General features: G+C 37.6%; 1 protein-coding gene across 9 annotated transcripts in view; it reads left to right on the top strand.

Annotated features, from left to right (window-relative positions):
• TRIO (trio Rho guanine nucleotide exchange factor) overlaps positions 1-15872 on the top strand; it is a 3493742-nt gene that overhangs the window by 1558707 nt on the left and 1919163 nt on the right. The window contains exons 45-46 of one of the 9 annotated variants that reach the window (XR_012724344.1): positions 307-463; positions 2803-3040. The exons of 7 other annotated variants lie outside the window; for them this stretch is intronic. The gene's annotated coding sequence lies outside the window, so the exon portion shown is untranslated. Of the gene's footprint in view, positions 1-306; positions 464-2802; positions 3041-15872 lie in introns of those variants that run through there. One more of the 9 variants, XR_012724345.1, reaches the window with a different exon arrangement.

Here is a 15872-nt window from a genome sequence, read left to right on the forward strand (position 1 = left end):
TCTTTAGATGGCAATGCAAAAAACTTCCTCTAAATAACCCTCAAACACGCCGAGGCTCCTTGACCTCAACTAGCTCAGTTGGAGAAGGATATACCTCGACTAGTGACCATGAGGCAAGTGTGGCACATGGCCCTATCACTAGACAATCTGGTAAAAGAAAAAATTTTCCCCAATTCAGAAGTATGAATAAACATAAACAACCAAGGGAACATAATAAGGTCATAAATTTATCTGAACATATCTTGAGTGATGCACAATATAACCTATTAAGTATGGGCCTAACTTTTTGTCCTGCCCGTTCTTTAGATCCATTCCTAACTATCAAGGATATTCACCTATTTGCCAGGAAGGTCCTTCTCAAAAAACTGCATTTTAAATCCAATGATATTTCCAAACTAGAGAGGAATTGGAAGCCTTGGCTACTCTGGAATCCCTGCTTGATGAAAATGAATCCACTACTGAGGTCAGTAAATTTCCCACACATTTGTTCCATAAATCTAGAACATTTCCTTCATTAAGTATCTGTCCTTCGATAGATATTTTTACTAAAATGGTTACCAGTGACATAGAGGATCTAGCTAGACAACCCGCTTGGTCACACAATTTAAAGGAGGAGGAACAACAAGCCCTTAAGGAGTTGAGGAATTGGGATGATGTAGTTTTCAAACAGGCTGATAAGGGGGGAAATGTGGTAATTTGGCCTTACCACCTTTATATGAAACAAGCCCACATTCTATTAGAGGATAGTGATTGTTACGCCAAATTACCACAAAATCCCCTTCCTTCCTTCAAAACAGAATTATTAGATATTCTTCAAAAAGCCCATGAAGCAGGGTTAATTCCTGAGGAGATGGTCAGATATTTCCGTCTATTGAACCCTAAACTTCCTACTTTCTACATCATTCCCAAGGTGCACAAAAACTTACAGGATCCCCCTGGCAGGCCCATTGTATCGGGTAATGATGGTCTCAATGAGGTGATTTGCCAAACAATAGACCACTTTCTTAAACCGCTGGTCAATACCTTACCATCTTATTTGAAGGATACTACCATGGCCCTCCAACGATTAGATCAGTTAAATTTGACAGAGAATATGATCTTAGTCACTGCTGACATTGAGGCTCTTTATACCTCTATACGACATCATGATGGCCTCAAAGCAATTGCCTGGTTTCTCAATAATAGTAATATGGACCCTGATTTATCAGAATTGATTCTATTACTCTTAGAATTTATCTTGACACACAACTGTTTCTATTTTCATAAACAGATGTATTTACAAAAAGCTATGGGTGCTTCTTGCGCATCTTCTTATGCAAATTTATTTTTGGGGGCCTGGGAAAGGGAAATATTTATCAGCGAACCATTGTCAGGTAGTGAGCAGGTTCATCAATGGATGAGGTACATTGATGATGTCCTCTTTGTTTGGGAAGGTACAATTCCTGATCTTGAAAAATTCATGTTGAACCTCAATAATAACACCATCAATATGAAATTTACTTATCAGTTTGGAAGGAAGATTGAATTCCTGGACATAAGCATATCCACTTTGGATAATGGTGACATAGCTACTGAGATCTACCGTAAGCCTTCGGCAACCAATTCTTTCCTTAAGGCTTATTCCTCACATCCTCCGGCTACCATAAAAGGAATCCCCACTGGGCAGTTTATACGTGCCAGAAGAATCTGCTCCACTAACCAATTTTTCGAAAAGCATTCCGAAAGTTTACAGAAAAGATTTGAGGAAAGAGGATATAGTGGGAAGAGGATCAGGGAAGCATATAATAAAGCAAAAAAAATGGACAGGAATAATCTTCTTTACAAACCATCTCGTAAAACTAGAACCCCTGAAAATGGAGTCAGGCTAATAGCTGATTATAATAAACAATGGAGGGATTTCAGCTCTATCATCAAAAAACACTGGCCCATTCTACTTAGTGATCCCATTCTAAATAAGTGTCTTCCCCCTCATCCACAAATCACGGCTCGCAGATCGAAGAATCTACGTGATATTTTAGTGCACAGCCATTTTGACCCGAATAAGAATAAAAAACAGAGCAATTGGCTGACGACCACAGGATTTTTTCCTTGTGGACATTGTAAAGCTTGCCCCAATATGATGAAAAGCAAAGATTTCCATAATGCGGATTTTTCCCAAATTTTTCAAATCAGACAATTTTTGAATTGTGCCTCAAAAGGAGTCGTATACGTAGCAGAGTGCCCCTGCAAAAAGATTTATGTTGGCCTCACATCCAGAGAGCTACGCATCCGCATACGTGAACACATAAGGGACATCGAAAAAGGGAAAGAAATAGAGGATCCTTCACAGCTCAAAACTATTGCTAAGCATTTTTTTTACCATCATAATTCAGATTCGAGCCTTCTTAAGGCAAAAGCAATTGATCAGGTCAGTATGGGAGTTATAGGGGGCTGCATGAAAAAAACATTAGCCCGCACAGAGAGTAAATGGTTTACAGACTAAATAGTGTTGCTCCACGGGGTTTAAATGAGAATTTTAGTTTCGGGGCATTTCTGTAGGGATGAAATATACATTTTTTTATAGCTGGTGAAGATATCGTATATGCGTGTTTGTATATGTGCATTTGCATGGGCGCTTTCAAATAGGGGCGCAATCCCGCTTATGCACATTTGCATTCAAGTTTGATCATAACTATATAATGAAATCAAATTGTTTTGGATAAGACATTCTTTTAGGGGGGGTTATTTGTATTCTTTATAGGGTTTTAGTGTTATCTTGCAATTTTTAATGAATAAAAATTAATTGAATTTATTTATTTATAGAATTTACTCATTTATTCGGGTGACTCGCTATTGAATAGAATTTCCGGCTGCTTATGCTTCAAGAAAATCAACCAACAATGAAAAAGAAGGAAAAGAACAAAAAGAAGACATTAATAGTAATCTGAGGACAGCAGGGAGCTCGTGATTATTTTCATGGGTTCTTAAACAAATATGGACATTTCACTTTTTTATTTTTATTTTTATTTTTTCACTGTCATCATTTTTTGGGGTGCAAAGCAAGGTGGAGGTCAACCACCGACCAATTCAATGAAGAAAAAACAAAAAGCAGCACCAAATGTGCACTACAGCACTAAACATTCCAAACTGTACTTATTTTAAAATTTTGAGATTTTTGGCAAAAAATTGCAATTTCTTGAGCTGCTTCGCCACGTCACGGCAAATCTCATTTGAAGCAGTCCTACACTAAAATATTTTTATAAAATGTGCCATACGGCCTCACATATGAATAGTAGAACTGCTCTTAGCAGCACTCACCTGGTCTATTTCAATCCCGTACCCATGACTGAGTCATGGCTGTGGGCGGGACAGGTCCAAGCAAATGCTGCATGAAGTAAATAGCCTGTGGACAAAGCCTGATGACTTAATGTGAACAGTCACCAACCGCCAAAATCTAGACAGATGGAATACATCCCAAATTGGGGTGCAAAGCAAGGTGGAGGTCAACCACCGACCAATTCAATGAAGAAAAAACAAAAAGCAGCACCAAGTGTGCACTACAGCACTAAACATTCCAAACTGTACTTATTTTAAAAATTTTGAGATTTTTGGCAAAAAATTGCAATTTCTTGAGCTGCTTCGCCACGTCACGGCAAATCTCATTTGAAGCAGTCCTACACTAAAATATTTTTATAAAATGTGCCATACGGCCTCACATATGAATAGTAGAACTGCTCTTAGCAGCACTCACCTGGTCTATTTCAATCCCGTACCCATGACTGAGTCATGGCTGTGGGCGGGACAGGTCCAAGCAAATGCTGCATGAAGTAAATAGCCTGTGGACAAAGCCTGATGACTTAATCTCAAAATTTTTAAAATAAGTACAGTTTGGAATGTTTAGTGCTGTAGTGCACATTTGGTGCTGCTTTTTGTTTTTTCTTCATTGAATTGGTCGGTGGTTGACCTCCACCTTGCTTTGCACCCCAATTTGGGATGTATTCCATCTGTCTAGATTTTGGCGGTTGGTGACTGTTCACATTAAGTCATCAGGCTTTGTCCACAGGCTATTTACTTCATGCAGCATTTGCTTGGACCTGTCCCGCCCACAGCCATGACTCAGTCATGGGTACGGGATTGAAATAGACCAGGTGAGTGCTGCTAAGAGCAGTTCTACTATTCATATGTGAGGCCGTATGGCACATTTTATAAAAATATTTTAGTGTAGGACTGCTTCAAATGAGATTTGCCGTGACGTGGCGAAGCAGCTCAAGAAATTGCAATTTTTTGCCAAAAATCTCAAAATTTTTAAAATAAGTACAGTTTGGAATGTTTAGTGCTGTAGTGCACATTTGGTGCTGCTTTTTGTTTTTTCTTCATTGAATTGGTCGGTGGTTGACCTCCACTTTGCTTTGCACCCCAATTTGGGATGTATTCCATCTGTCTAGATTTTGGCGGTTGGTGACTGTTCACATTAAGTCATCAGGCTTTGTCCACAGGCTATTTACTTCATGCAGCATTTGCTTGGACCTGTCCCGCCCACAGCCATGACTCAGTCATGGTTACGGGATTGAAATAGACCAGGTGAGTGCTGCTAAGAGCAGTTCTACTATTCATATGTGAGGCCGTATGGCACATTTTATAAAAATATTTTAGTGTAGGACTGCTTCAAATGAGATTTGCCGTGACGTGGCGAAGCAGCTCAAGAAATTGCAATTTTTTGCCAAAAATCTCAAAATTTTTAAAATAAGTACAGTTTGGAATGTTTAGTGCTGTAGTGCACATTTGGTGCTGTCATCATTTTTGTAAAGTATCACAAAATTGTTTACTTGGCACTTTTTTGCTCTGACATGCACTTCATTGTTATTACTAATTTTCCTTTGTAGGAAATATCTATAATATTCAGTAAGGACTAGAATGTATCGCAAAAGTGACACTTTGGCACGTTCACGCTTTGATATGTATATTAACATCATCACTAATTCATCATTAGTTAATATTTAAATAATCTTTTCCAAGACCAAAGCTGTTTCACATTTCAAAAAATTTGTTTTTCCCTCACTAATTTACATACCTCTCACACTTCACAATTATTATTTAGATAATAGCTCTCACATATTATAAATTACACATTGTATTTCTGGTAATTCTTATATATCTTACTTAATGGCACGAACTTCCAACACGCTGTCTTCTAGATTACGGGAGAGTGTGCATTTCATACATGCTCCATTCACTGATCTCTGCTTTCCGCCGGCGAGCAGGAGCGCTGACATCCCGAGTCGTCTGTTGCCTTGATGACCCGGCCTGCCATGTGCTTCATGTCCAGCGGGCAGTGATCTCACTTAGTGATGGATGTCATGATATGCAAGCACCGCTAAAATCCCGTTATCGGAACTAGCAGCTGTTCCCCGTTATGGGCGGTCACTAGTGAATCAAACAGGGTATTTAAGAACCCTAGCCTCATTCCCTCTCAGCATCCCCTGAAGAAAGTACGCTGAAACGCGCGTCGGGATATATGCGGCACACTGAACAACCCTGACCATCTTTAAGGTATTTTGTATTCAGCAATATTTATTGCGATTTACCGGCACTTGTATTATAATAGCCTTTTTTCACTTAAATGCCTTTCTTACCATAATTACTCAGCGTTATATATAATGAAGAAGCACTTTGCACTTTATGCTCTATTTTTTGAAAAACTTTAAAATTATGGTATTACATACAATTTGGTCTAACAATTAAGAGGTTGTAACTTTTGGTTTAACCGCTTCTGCTCCATTATGGGTATTTGATCCAGTCCTTTTTATTAGTGTTTATAAATATGTACTTGATGTAATTTTAACTAAAATTTCTGAATAAAAAATTATTTTTAAAGTTAAAAAGACACCTATTCCTTTTTGAGGTATTTTTTGATTATCACTATATATATATATATATATATATATATATATATATGTGTGTGTGTGTGTGTGTGTGTGTGTGTGTGTGTGTGTGTGTGTGTGTGTATATATAGTACAGATCAAAAGTTTGGACACACCTTCTCATTCAATGAGTTTTCTTTATTTTCATGACTTTGAAAATTGTAGATTCACATTGAAGGCATCAAAACTATGAATTAAAACATGTGGAATGAAGTACTTAAAAAAGTGAGAAACAACTGAAAATATGTCTTATATTCTAGGTTCTTTAAAGTAGCCACCTTTTGCTTTGATTACTGCTTTGCACACTCTTGGCATTTTCTTAATGAGCTTCAAGAGGTAGTCACCGGAAATGCTCTTCCAACAGTCTTGAAGGAGTTCCCAGAGTTGCTTAGCACTTGTTGGCCCTTTTGCCTTCACTTAGCGGTCCAGCTCACTCCAAACCATCTCGATTGGGTTCAGGTCTGGTGACTGTGGAGGCCAGGTCATCTGGCGTAGCACCTCATCACTCTCCTTCTTAGTCAAATAGATCTTACACAGCCTGGAGGTGTTTGGGGTCATTATCCTGTTGAAAAATAAATGATTGTCCAATGTGTTAATTCATAGTTTTGATGCCTTCAATGTGAATCTACAATTTTCAGAGTCATGAAAATAAAGAAAACTCTTTGAGTGAGGTGTGTCCAAACGTTTGGTCTGTACTGTATATATATATATATATATATATATATATATATACTTCACATATGCTTCACATAACTTGTTTTATTTACTGCACCATTCTATGTCCTGTTGTGTATAAATATGTGACTCTTCAGATTTTGTGTTATATTGAGCCTGAAGAAGAGACCTGAGTAGTCTCGAAGGCTTGCTATTATTACCATATTTTCAGTTAGCGATGAAAAGGCACCACACATAATTCAACAATTAAGTTTGAGAACCCTGCTCACAAACTTAGTCTGTAAGGAAATAATGCTAACATAAAAGGTAAAAAGCGTTTGTAGTTTATGATCCAGCATCCATGCATTATTATATTTAAAAAAGGTATTCAAGTAAAGCTGCATGAACAAGTCACTAGCCAGTATCTGTACAAACTGCTTATGAGCGTATTAAAAGTGGGGAACAGATGATAGGACAACAGGACCAGATTCTGAGGAAAGGCAGAACAGAGAACATTTAGATTGGTGAGGTGATCTAATAGGCTTGTCTTAAAGAGATGTGAATTAGGTCATATTTAAAGCTGTGAATATAATGGGAATGAACCAGAGTATCTGGGGTAGTTCATTTCAGAGAACAGGTGCAGTACAAGAAAAGTTTTGGCGATGAAAGTGGGAGGGTTGGATTATGGAGGCTGTTAGTCTTACGATCATCGCCTCTTCACTGTAGACGTTGACACTGGCATTTTGCGGGTACTATTTAAAGAAGCAGCCAGTTGAAGACCTGTGAGGCATCGATTTCTCAAACTAAAGACTCTAATGTACTTGTCTTATTGCTCAGTTGTGCAGCTGGGCCTCCCACTTATTTTTCTTCATTTTTTTTAGAGCCTCTGAAGGGAGTAGTATACACGGTTGTAGGAAATCTTCAGTTTCTTGGCAATGTTTTGCATGGAATATCCTTCATCTCTAAGAACAAGAATAGACTGTCGAGTTTCTCATAAAAGTTCTCTTTTTCTGGCCATTTTGAGAGTTTAATGGAACCAACAAATGTAATGCAGGAACAAAAGCAAATCCAGCACCTTAGCAGGGAGACTCGAGTAGTAAAACTCCAAACTTTATTAAATCCAGAATAAAAATACAAAAATACAGACCACTTTGTGGGGGGACAGGAAAAAGTAATCCACGGACAGAGGAGAACAATTACTACATGTTTCGACCAGTAGAGGTCTTAGTCATGGAATGAAGGAAGGTCTCCAGTAGAGGTGATTTAAAACCACATGCACACCACGTCATCAGAGGAGGTGCTCTAATTAGGGGATAAGGATTATCAGTCCATTCAAAGTGAATGTGTTCAAACATATATAACAAAACATAATAGAGACAAAGAATAAAAAACTACACATTATAGCAGTCTGTGAAAAAAATAAAAACAATAATGAATACGAAGGAAGAAGAACCAGAAAAATAAATACATGTGATATAGTCAGTCTTTATCCATCAATACCACATCATGTGGCAATTGATTGTATACATTTCTCAGACAACATAGCTCTTATTCCATCAATGTCCAAGATTACATTGTCTCAGGGATTAATTTTTTACTAACCCACAATTATTTCACCTTTGACAATAGCTTTTATCTGCAGAAATGCGGAGTTAGCATGGAGGGGGAATTTCCCCCTCTTTAGCTTATATTGTAGTGGTGATATTTGAAGAGTTTTATATTTTCAACAATAATAACTTTTTTTCTGACAATCACATTCTACACTCATTACATCGATGACTTACTGCTGATTTGGAATGGTGATACAAAGGAGGTAATTTCTTTCGTTCAATATTTAAATCAAAATTCATTTATTCTACAATTCACCTATCATACACATCCTACCAGCATTAATTATCTCGATGTAACGTTAGTGGGGAATGGAAACAAAATCGATATATATCCTTTCAAAAAAGATACTGATTCCAACTCCATTCTACAAGCCCATTCATGCCATCCCCCACACACCATCAAAAATATTCCCCTAGGAGAACTGATTAGGCTAAATGAAACTGTTCCAGATCTGACATATTTTTGGAGGAGTCTTCAAAGATATGTACACGTCTGAAACAAAGGGGCTATCCGGACTGGTGTCTAGATCGAGCACAATCTATAGTAAAAGATATCAACAGAACAGATCTTTTCAAATGCAAAAAGTCTGACAGTAATAAACATTTTGACAAAATTACATTTGCTACGGCCTACTCCCCGCAATTCAATGATATTGTAAAAATCATTAGAAAATACTTTCCTCTTTTACACCAACATAACAACTTAAGTCAAATCGTCAATTGTTGTTCCATCAATTTTGTTGCTAAACGGGCTCTTAATTTATCAAATCTGTTGGCTCCCAGTTTTGTTACCAGAAAAGACTCACAGAATATAAATAAAAACAATAAAATTGGCTCTCATGTACTGGTTACCTCTTTTACACCAACATAACAACTTAAGTCAAATCCTCAATTGTTATTCCATCAATTTTGTTGCTAAACGGGCTTTTAATTTATCAAATCTGTTGGCTCCCAGTTTTGTTACCAGTAAAGACTCACAGAATATTAATAAAAACAATAAAATTGGCTCTCATGTACTGGGATCTATGGCTGTGATAACATTCAGTGTATTTCTTGCAAGCATGTCAAAAAAAGTAAATTGTTCACTCTATCACCACCGGTCTATCTTATGACATAGAAGATTTTATTAATTGTAACACACCAAATGTCATATATCTGATTGAATGCACGGCCTGCAGAATCCAGTACATGGGATGCACCAGTGGTCCGTTGAAAAAACGCATCAGACGGCACATGTCTGATGCGTTAAATTTAACAGCTGTTAATGTATCTGCGATACAAGTAAAATATATCTTTGTACCGTGTTAGCCAGTAGAGATAAAAAAATTGTTTAAAAGAACAGAGAGTCCTCAATGGTTGATACCTTTTAATGGCTAACTGAAAAGATGGTAATAATTGCAAGCTTTCGAGACTACTCAGGTCTCTTCATCAGGCATGGTATAACACAAAATTTTGCTTCCCATTGCAGTCCCAGTCTCCTGTAGATATATGTCATTGTCAAATGCAAAGTAATTATGGGTGAGGATGAATTTTGTAAGCTTCACCACAGAATTGGCATCAGTTCCTGTATTTTCCAGGAAAATTTTGCAAGCATTTAATCCATCCTGGTGTGGAATATTCGAGTACAAGGATTCCACATCCATGGTAGCAAGGATGGTTCCCTCTGGAAGAGGACCTATTGCTGATAGTTTTTTCAATAGGTCAGTAGTGTCCTGGATGTAGCTGGTTGTATCCCTTACCAAGGGTTTAAGGATACCCTCTACCCATCCAGAGACTTGTTCAGTGAGGGTGCCCACACATGAAATGATGGGTCTTCCTGGGTTTCCAGATTTGTGCCTATTCTTGGACTCACCGGTATCAGTTCATCAGTTCTTATGGATATGTCAGGCAGACAAGAGGCCAACTTGTTAAGTTAACTAAAGAAGAAAACAACCGGGTCCCTCTTGTAGTCACCTACAATCCACATCTGGAGGTGTTTAGAGGAGCTGCAAGAAAACTACAACCATTACTGCAAAAAGATGCCCGGTTAAAATCTATTTTTCCAGACCCCCCACTTCTGTGTTTTAGACAGCCCCCAAATCTAAGAAGCATCATTGTCAGAAGCTCCCTGTCCTCTCCAACACCAACAGGAACATTTCCCTGCAACCAGAAAAAATGTAAGACCTGTCCATTAATATTGACAACGGACAAGATAAAGATTCCCAGATCACATCAGGACTACAAGATCCCAGGTACCTTCTGCTGCACCACAACCAATGTGGTGTACTTAATTATTTGTGCCAAATGTCCAACTGGGGATCTGTATGTAGGGGAGACCGGACAAAAGCTCAGGACAAGGATGAATTCTCACCGCCACACAATTAGAGAAAAAAGGATGGATCTACCTGTGGACAAACATTTTTGTAACTCAGACCACAGCATCATGGACATGAAATTGCTGGTATTGAAGGGAAATTTCAAGTCCCGGAGAGATAGGAGACTATGGGAGTACAAACTTATGATGACCTTTGACACATTCAGAGTAGGAATGAATGTGTCTCATGGATTCATGTCTTTTTACATCAGCTAAAAGATGTGCTCTTCTGACCATCCGAGCGTGTCACAGCCTGGACCAGACACTTATCAGAGGAGAATAAAACTTTCACACTGAACTGCAGCAAAATTTATGGCCACAACAGTTTGCCCCCATGCCATAGTGATAGTTCTGTTTTATATAACTTGTTTTTTTGTTTGTTTGTTTTTTACTGCACTATTCTAAGTCCTGTTGTGTATAAATATGTGACTCTTCAGATTTTGTGTTATACCATGCCTGATGAAGAGACCTGAGTAGTCTCGAAAGCTTGCAATTATTACCATCTTTTCAGTTAGCCATTAAAAGGTATCAACCACTGAGGACTCTCTGTTCTTTTAAACAATTAATGTATCTGCGGTCACTAGACACTTTGTTTCTATGCATAATAGGAACCTTGATTCTCTTGTCTTTTTGGGTATTGAGAAGGTCTATAAACCCATGAGAGGGGGTGACCATCGAAGAAAAATTTGTAATAGGGAGTCTTTTTGGATTTTTAAATTGGGTACTCGGGTTCCACATGGCATGAATTTTTAGAAAAGACCTCATCATGCAGTATTCATAAGAAGAAATTCCTCTCCCCCCCCTCCTTCGGGGTTTTTTTCTTTTTTTTCTTTGTTTCCCCCTTTCTTCTTCTCTCTTGGATCTAATAACAAAATAAAAAATAATAGATAAATAAAAAATTATATCTAGTTTTTGCCCACTTAATATTTGATCCAATAATAGATAGTGAGAAGAAGGTGAGACAGGGGTGTTATTGGGGAGAGGAATCTTTTCTCTTTATATATTATGTGATTGCATCTTGCTGATCTCCTTTTTGCATATACGTTTTTTTGTCTGCAATATATACTTTTTTCTGGTTCTTCCTCCTTCGTATTCATTATTGTTTTTATTTTTTTCACAGACTGCTATAATGTGTAGTTTTTTATTCTTTGTCTCTATTATGTTTTGTTATATATGTTTGCAGACATTCACTTTGAATGGACTGATAATCCTTATCCCCTAATTAGAGCACCTGTTCTGATCACGTGGTGTGCATGTGGTTTTAAATCACCTCTACTGAAAACCTTCCTTCATTCCATGACTAAGACCTCTACTGGTCGAAACATGTAGGAATTTTTCCTCTGTCCTTGGATCACTTTTCCTGTCCCCCACAAAGTGGTCTGTATTTTTGTATTTTTATTCTGGATTTAATAAAGTTTGGAGTTTTACTACTCGAGTCTCCCTGCTAAGGCGCTGGATTAGCTTTTGTTCCTGCATCGTATGTTCCCGCCCGGGTCCAGGCGTTTTTCCGTGTGCTGCCGGCTTTCCATGGAGTGAAGAGGGGTGAACTGGATTTTTTCCTATTTTACCCATCAACAAACGTAATGCTCCAGATTCTCAACTAGCTTAAAAGAAGACCTATTTTATAGCTTCTCCAATCAGCAAAACTGTTTTCATCTGTGCTAACATACTTGCACAAGGGTTTTCAAGGGATTTCTAAACATCCATTAGCCTTCTAACACAGTTATCAAACACAATGTACCATTAGAACACGAGTGGTCGTTGTTAGAAATGGGATTCTATATACCTATGTAGATATTGCATTTAAAACCAGACATTTGCAGCTAGAATAGTCATTTACCACATTAACAATGTATAGAGTGTATTTCTGTTTAATTTAATGTTAGCTTCATTGCAAAAAAATGTGCTTTTCTTTCAAAAATAAGGAAATATCTAAGTGACCCTAAACTTTTGAACTGTAGTTTATACACACATAGAAATTGAACTTTGAGGTTTAAGTAAGTTCCCAGAGGTGGGATACACAAGAATTTCAGCTTTGGAAAAATTCAGTTTCAGATACATAGAGGACATGATGTTAGATTAAGAAGAAATACAATCACTGGTATTTTGCCGGAATTAGGGTTTATATCAGGGGATGTGAATAATTTGGTGTCCTCCGTGTAGAAATGGTACTGATAGCCAAATCTGCTAATGGTTTGTCCAGTAGAGGCTGTGAATACAAGATTGGACTGAAGTAGATTAAGTGTTCAAGGATTTTGAGACAGATACATAATTAGCAGAGCAGTTCTGATCAAGCTGAGTTACTTTTAGAAATGGTGTTATGATGGAACAATTGATAGAGGTGGTAAAGATACCAGAATAAATAGTGAGGCGAAATATTTGTTAAGTGAGTATTGACGGCTAAGTAGAGGGACTGAAGTATCTGTGAAGGAATAAGGCTGATGGTGCACCTAGTGAGGCGAGAAGAAATGAGGAGTCTGAATTTTTTGTTTCTGTGACCAGTTCAAAAGGAGAAAGTGAACTTGAAGTGCAGAATGGAAAGGGTTCCGTTGTATTAGGGGTTTGGAGAAAATTTCTTGTCAGATACTGTCAATTTTTGCTTTGACATAAGTGGCCAAATCTTCTGCTCTAAAGTCAGCGATCGGTGCCTGCATTTTCAGACTCAGGAGGAAGTAAATTGTATCAGAGTTGTTTTGGTTTATTGCTTAGTGCCCTCATGAGGATTGCAAAATACTGTTTTGCAAGATGAAGGGCAAAAATATACAGTACAGTTTAATCAAAAATTTGGAACACATATCTGTGAGAGAAAGTATGCAGTCAGACATCTGTACATTCTTTGCTTTTGCCATTGGAACTACTGGAGGATCGTTCCAATGGCAATGATTGTGTTAATAAATTAGTGTTCTGTAGTAACTTTAGAATGCTTCAACCTTCACCACATGATTAAAAATGAAGCTCAAACAACTTTGATTCTTTTCCAGAGATGAAGCCTTTATTATGATTTCAGGCCCAACAAAAGCGAGTATAATAGATCTCGTCAAGTGTGAATACAGACAAATGTTAATATATATATCCAGAATCTTCACCTCCATTCATCAACTAATATAACCATCATATCCATCCTTCCTTCCTTTATGTAGTAATATATATATATATATATATATATATATATATATATATATATATATTTACAGCACTATTCTCTTCTTATACCATTTTATCTCATGTGATAACATGGAGATATCAGATTTACTGACTGAACTTTATCACAAAATTGAAATATTCATTGAAATTGTGTTGTGGGAGAAAGCGACAGGACACTTATGTTTAGACTTTTGTTATATGCGTTTAGTGACATATACATTAAAGCCAAATTTCTTACTTTAAATTTTCTTGCCTTTAGTCCAAAGCAGCAGCACCAATGGAGGTTTTATCCTCCTAGAACAAAGGTTAGGTGATAGCAATTAGTGTAAATTGTCTTCTGTCTGAATATACAACTCCTGGTTTTCCTCTTCCTCGCTTATTTAGTTGTGACTTATATTTTTGGAAAAAAACAACAATTTTATGGGGAGGGAAAGTTTGTGATGCTGTATCAAACTAAAGGAAAGAAAATTTACAGTAAAAAAGGCAGGTGTACCAATGGGGATATAGCTAGTAACCCTCATTTGGGTGGTTACTCTTTACTACATCCAGTTGTAAAGGTTAGCATTCAAGAATGAAAACCATGCTCAGAAGGATTATAGTATACCAAAAATTCAAAGTCTTCGGCACTGGAAATATGACACTTGAAATATTTGATCACCTGATGAATTTATTTAAACACTGACATAAGAGTAAGAATATTCCCAACATTTTGGCTTAAATTACCTCTATCAAGGGTATCTGCACATAATATATACAAGAAAAACAAAATTAACGTTTAAACAGTAAACAGTATGAAATAATTTTAGTCATTCTTCAAAATAGAAAATATAAGAATCCTAGAATGGAGAAAAACAGTTGTTGCAACAAATAAAAGGATCCAATACAAACTGAAGTAATTACAAGGTGAGGGTAATAACCATCTAAATGAGATGCTAAACATTTATCATGTTTAAATATGCGTAGTAAGGCAGAACAAATATTATATATCATACATGACACGTGGGTAGGAAGTTAACTGATAATACATTACAGAGTATTCTTGGTATGATCTGGAAGAAAAAAAATGATATGAGCAGTAAGAGAATCTAGAAAAAAGCATCTGATAAAAAAAAAAGCATAAAAATAGGATGTAAATAGGATGACAAGTGTCAGGAAGACATGGTGGTATAAAGTGAACTGCTGTAGAAAATGAAATAGGAAAAACGGAAGAAAAAGAGGAACAGAATGTAGATGCAAAAATAGAGATGGGAAGGTAACAAGAAAAGGGCGGTAGAACAAAAAAAAATGACAAAAGGATAATTAAAGAAACAATAAGTAAATAGTAAAAACAGTAAAGAAAAGGGAACCATTAAAGAGCAAACCTATAGACTGCATGATAAAGTGACAGGTAAAGATGATACAAGATATAAAGATTAGTACCTACCTGTAATGGTGCTGCCTGTTACCTAATGTAGAAGGTGCTGTAGTCGACTTTGGTGTGGATGGGCTAGTTGTAATTGCCATTATATATGTTGTGAAATTGTCCAAAAGGGCACAGAGACCATGGAAAACAAGGGAAGCAGCAGAGATGACAAAGGAGCTAAGAATAGAATAAAGTGTGATGTATATATAGGGTGTGCAACCATAAAAGGGAAACTGCTACTAAGAAGAAGAGAATAAAGAATTATGATGGAGAATAACGAAGTAGAATGTGGAAAATACCGTGTTTTTCCAAAAATAAGACCTCCCCCAAAAATAAGCCCTAGTCGCGGATCTATAATGAAGTGTCCGTGCAGCTAAAAAGGTTACAGATACTGCAGGACACTTCATTATAGACAGCGGCACCCGGCAATTACACTCACCCGACACTGAGCGGCAGGACCTGTAGCTATCGCACACCTGCACACATCAGCTCTCTCTCTCCCACACACACACACACAATCAGATCACACTCACACACACCAGATCTCACACACAAACATCGGATCACACGCAAACATCAAATCACACACATACATCAGATCGCACACACATCGGATCGCACACACATCGGATCGCATACACACTCACCTCATCCAGCGACACCGATCTCTTCTCGCCGGCAGAATCCTGAGAGGCAGTGCGGTGCAGCGCAACGAACAGGACCTGCGGCGTGACACGTGACTTGCTTCATTCCCTGCGGCCGTAAGCGCTGGATGTGATGCGTGTGCGGCGATCAGCTGTGTGTGTGCG

This window comes from Anomaloglossus baeobatrachus, chromosome 6 (genome assembly GCF_048569485.1).
Source record: "Anomaloglossus baeobatrachus isolate aAnoBae1 chromosome 6, aAnoBae1.hap1, whole genome shotgun sequence".
In the NCBI taxonomy this organism is placed as follows: domain Eukaryota; kingdom Metazoa; phylum Chordata; class Amphibia; order Anura; family Aromobatidae; genus Anomaloglossus; species Anomaloglossus baeobatrachus.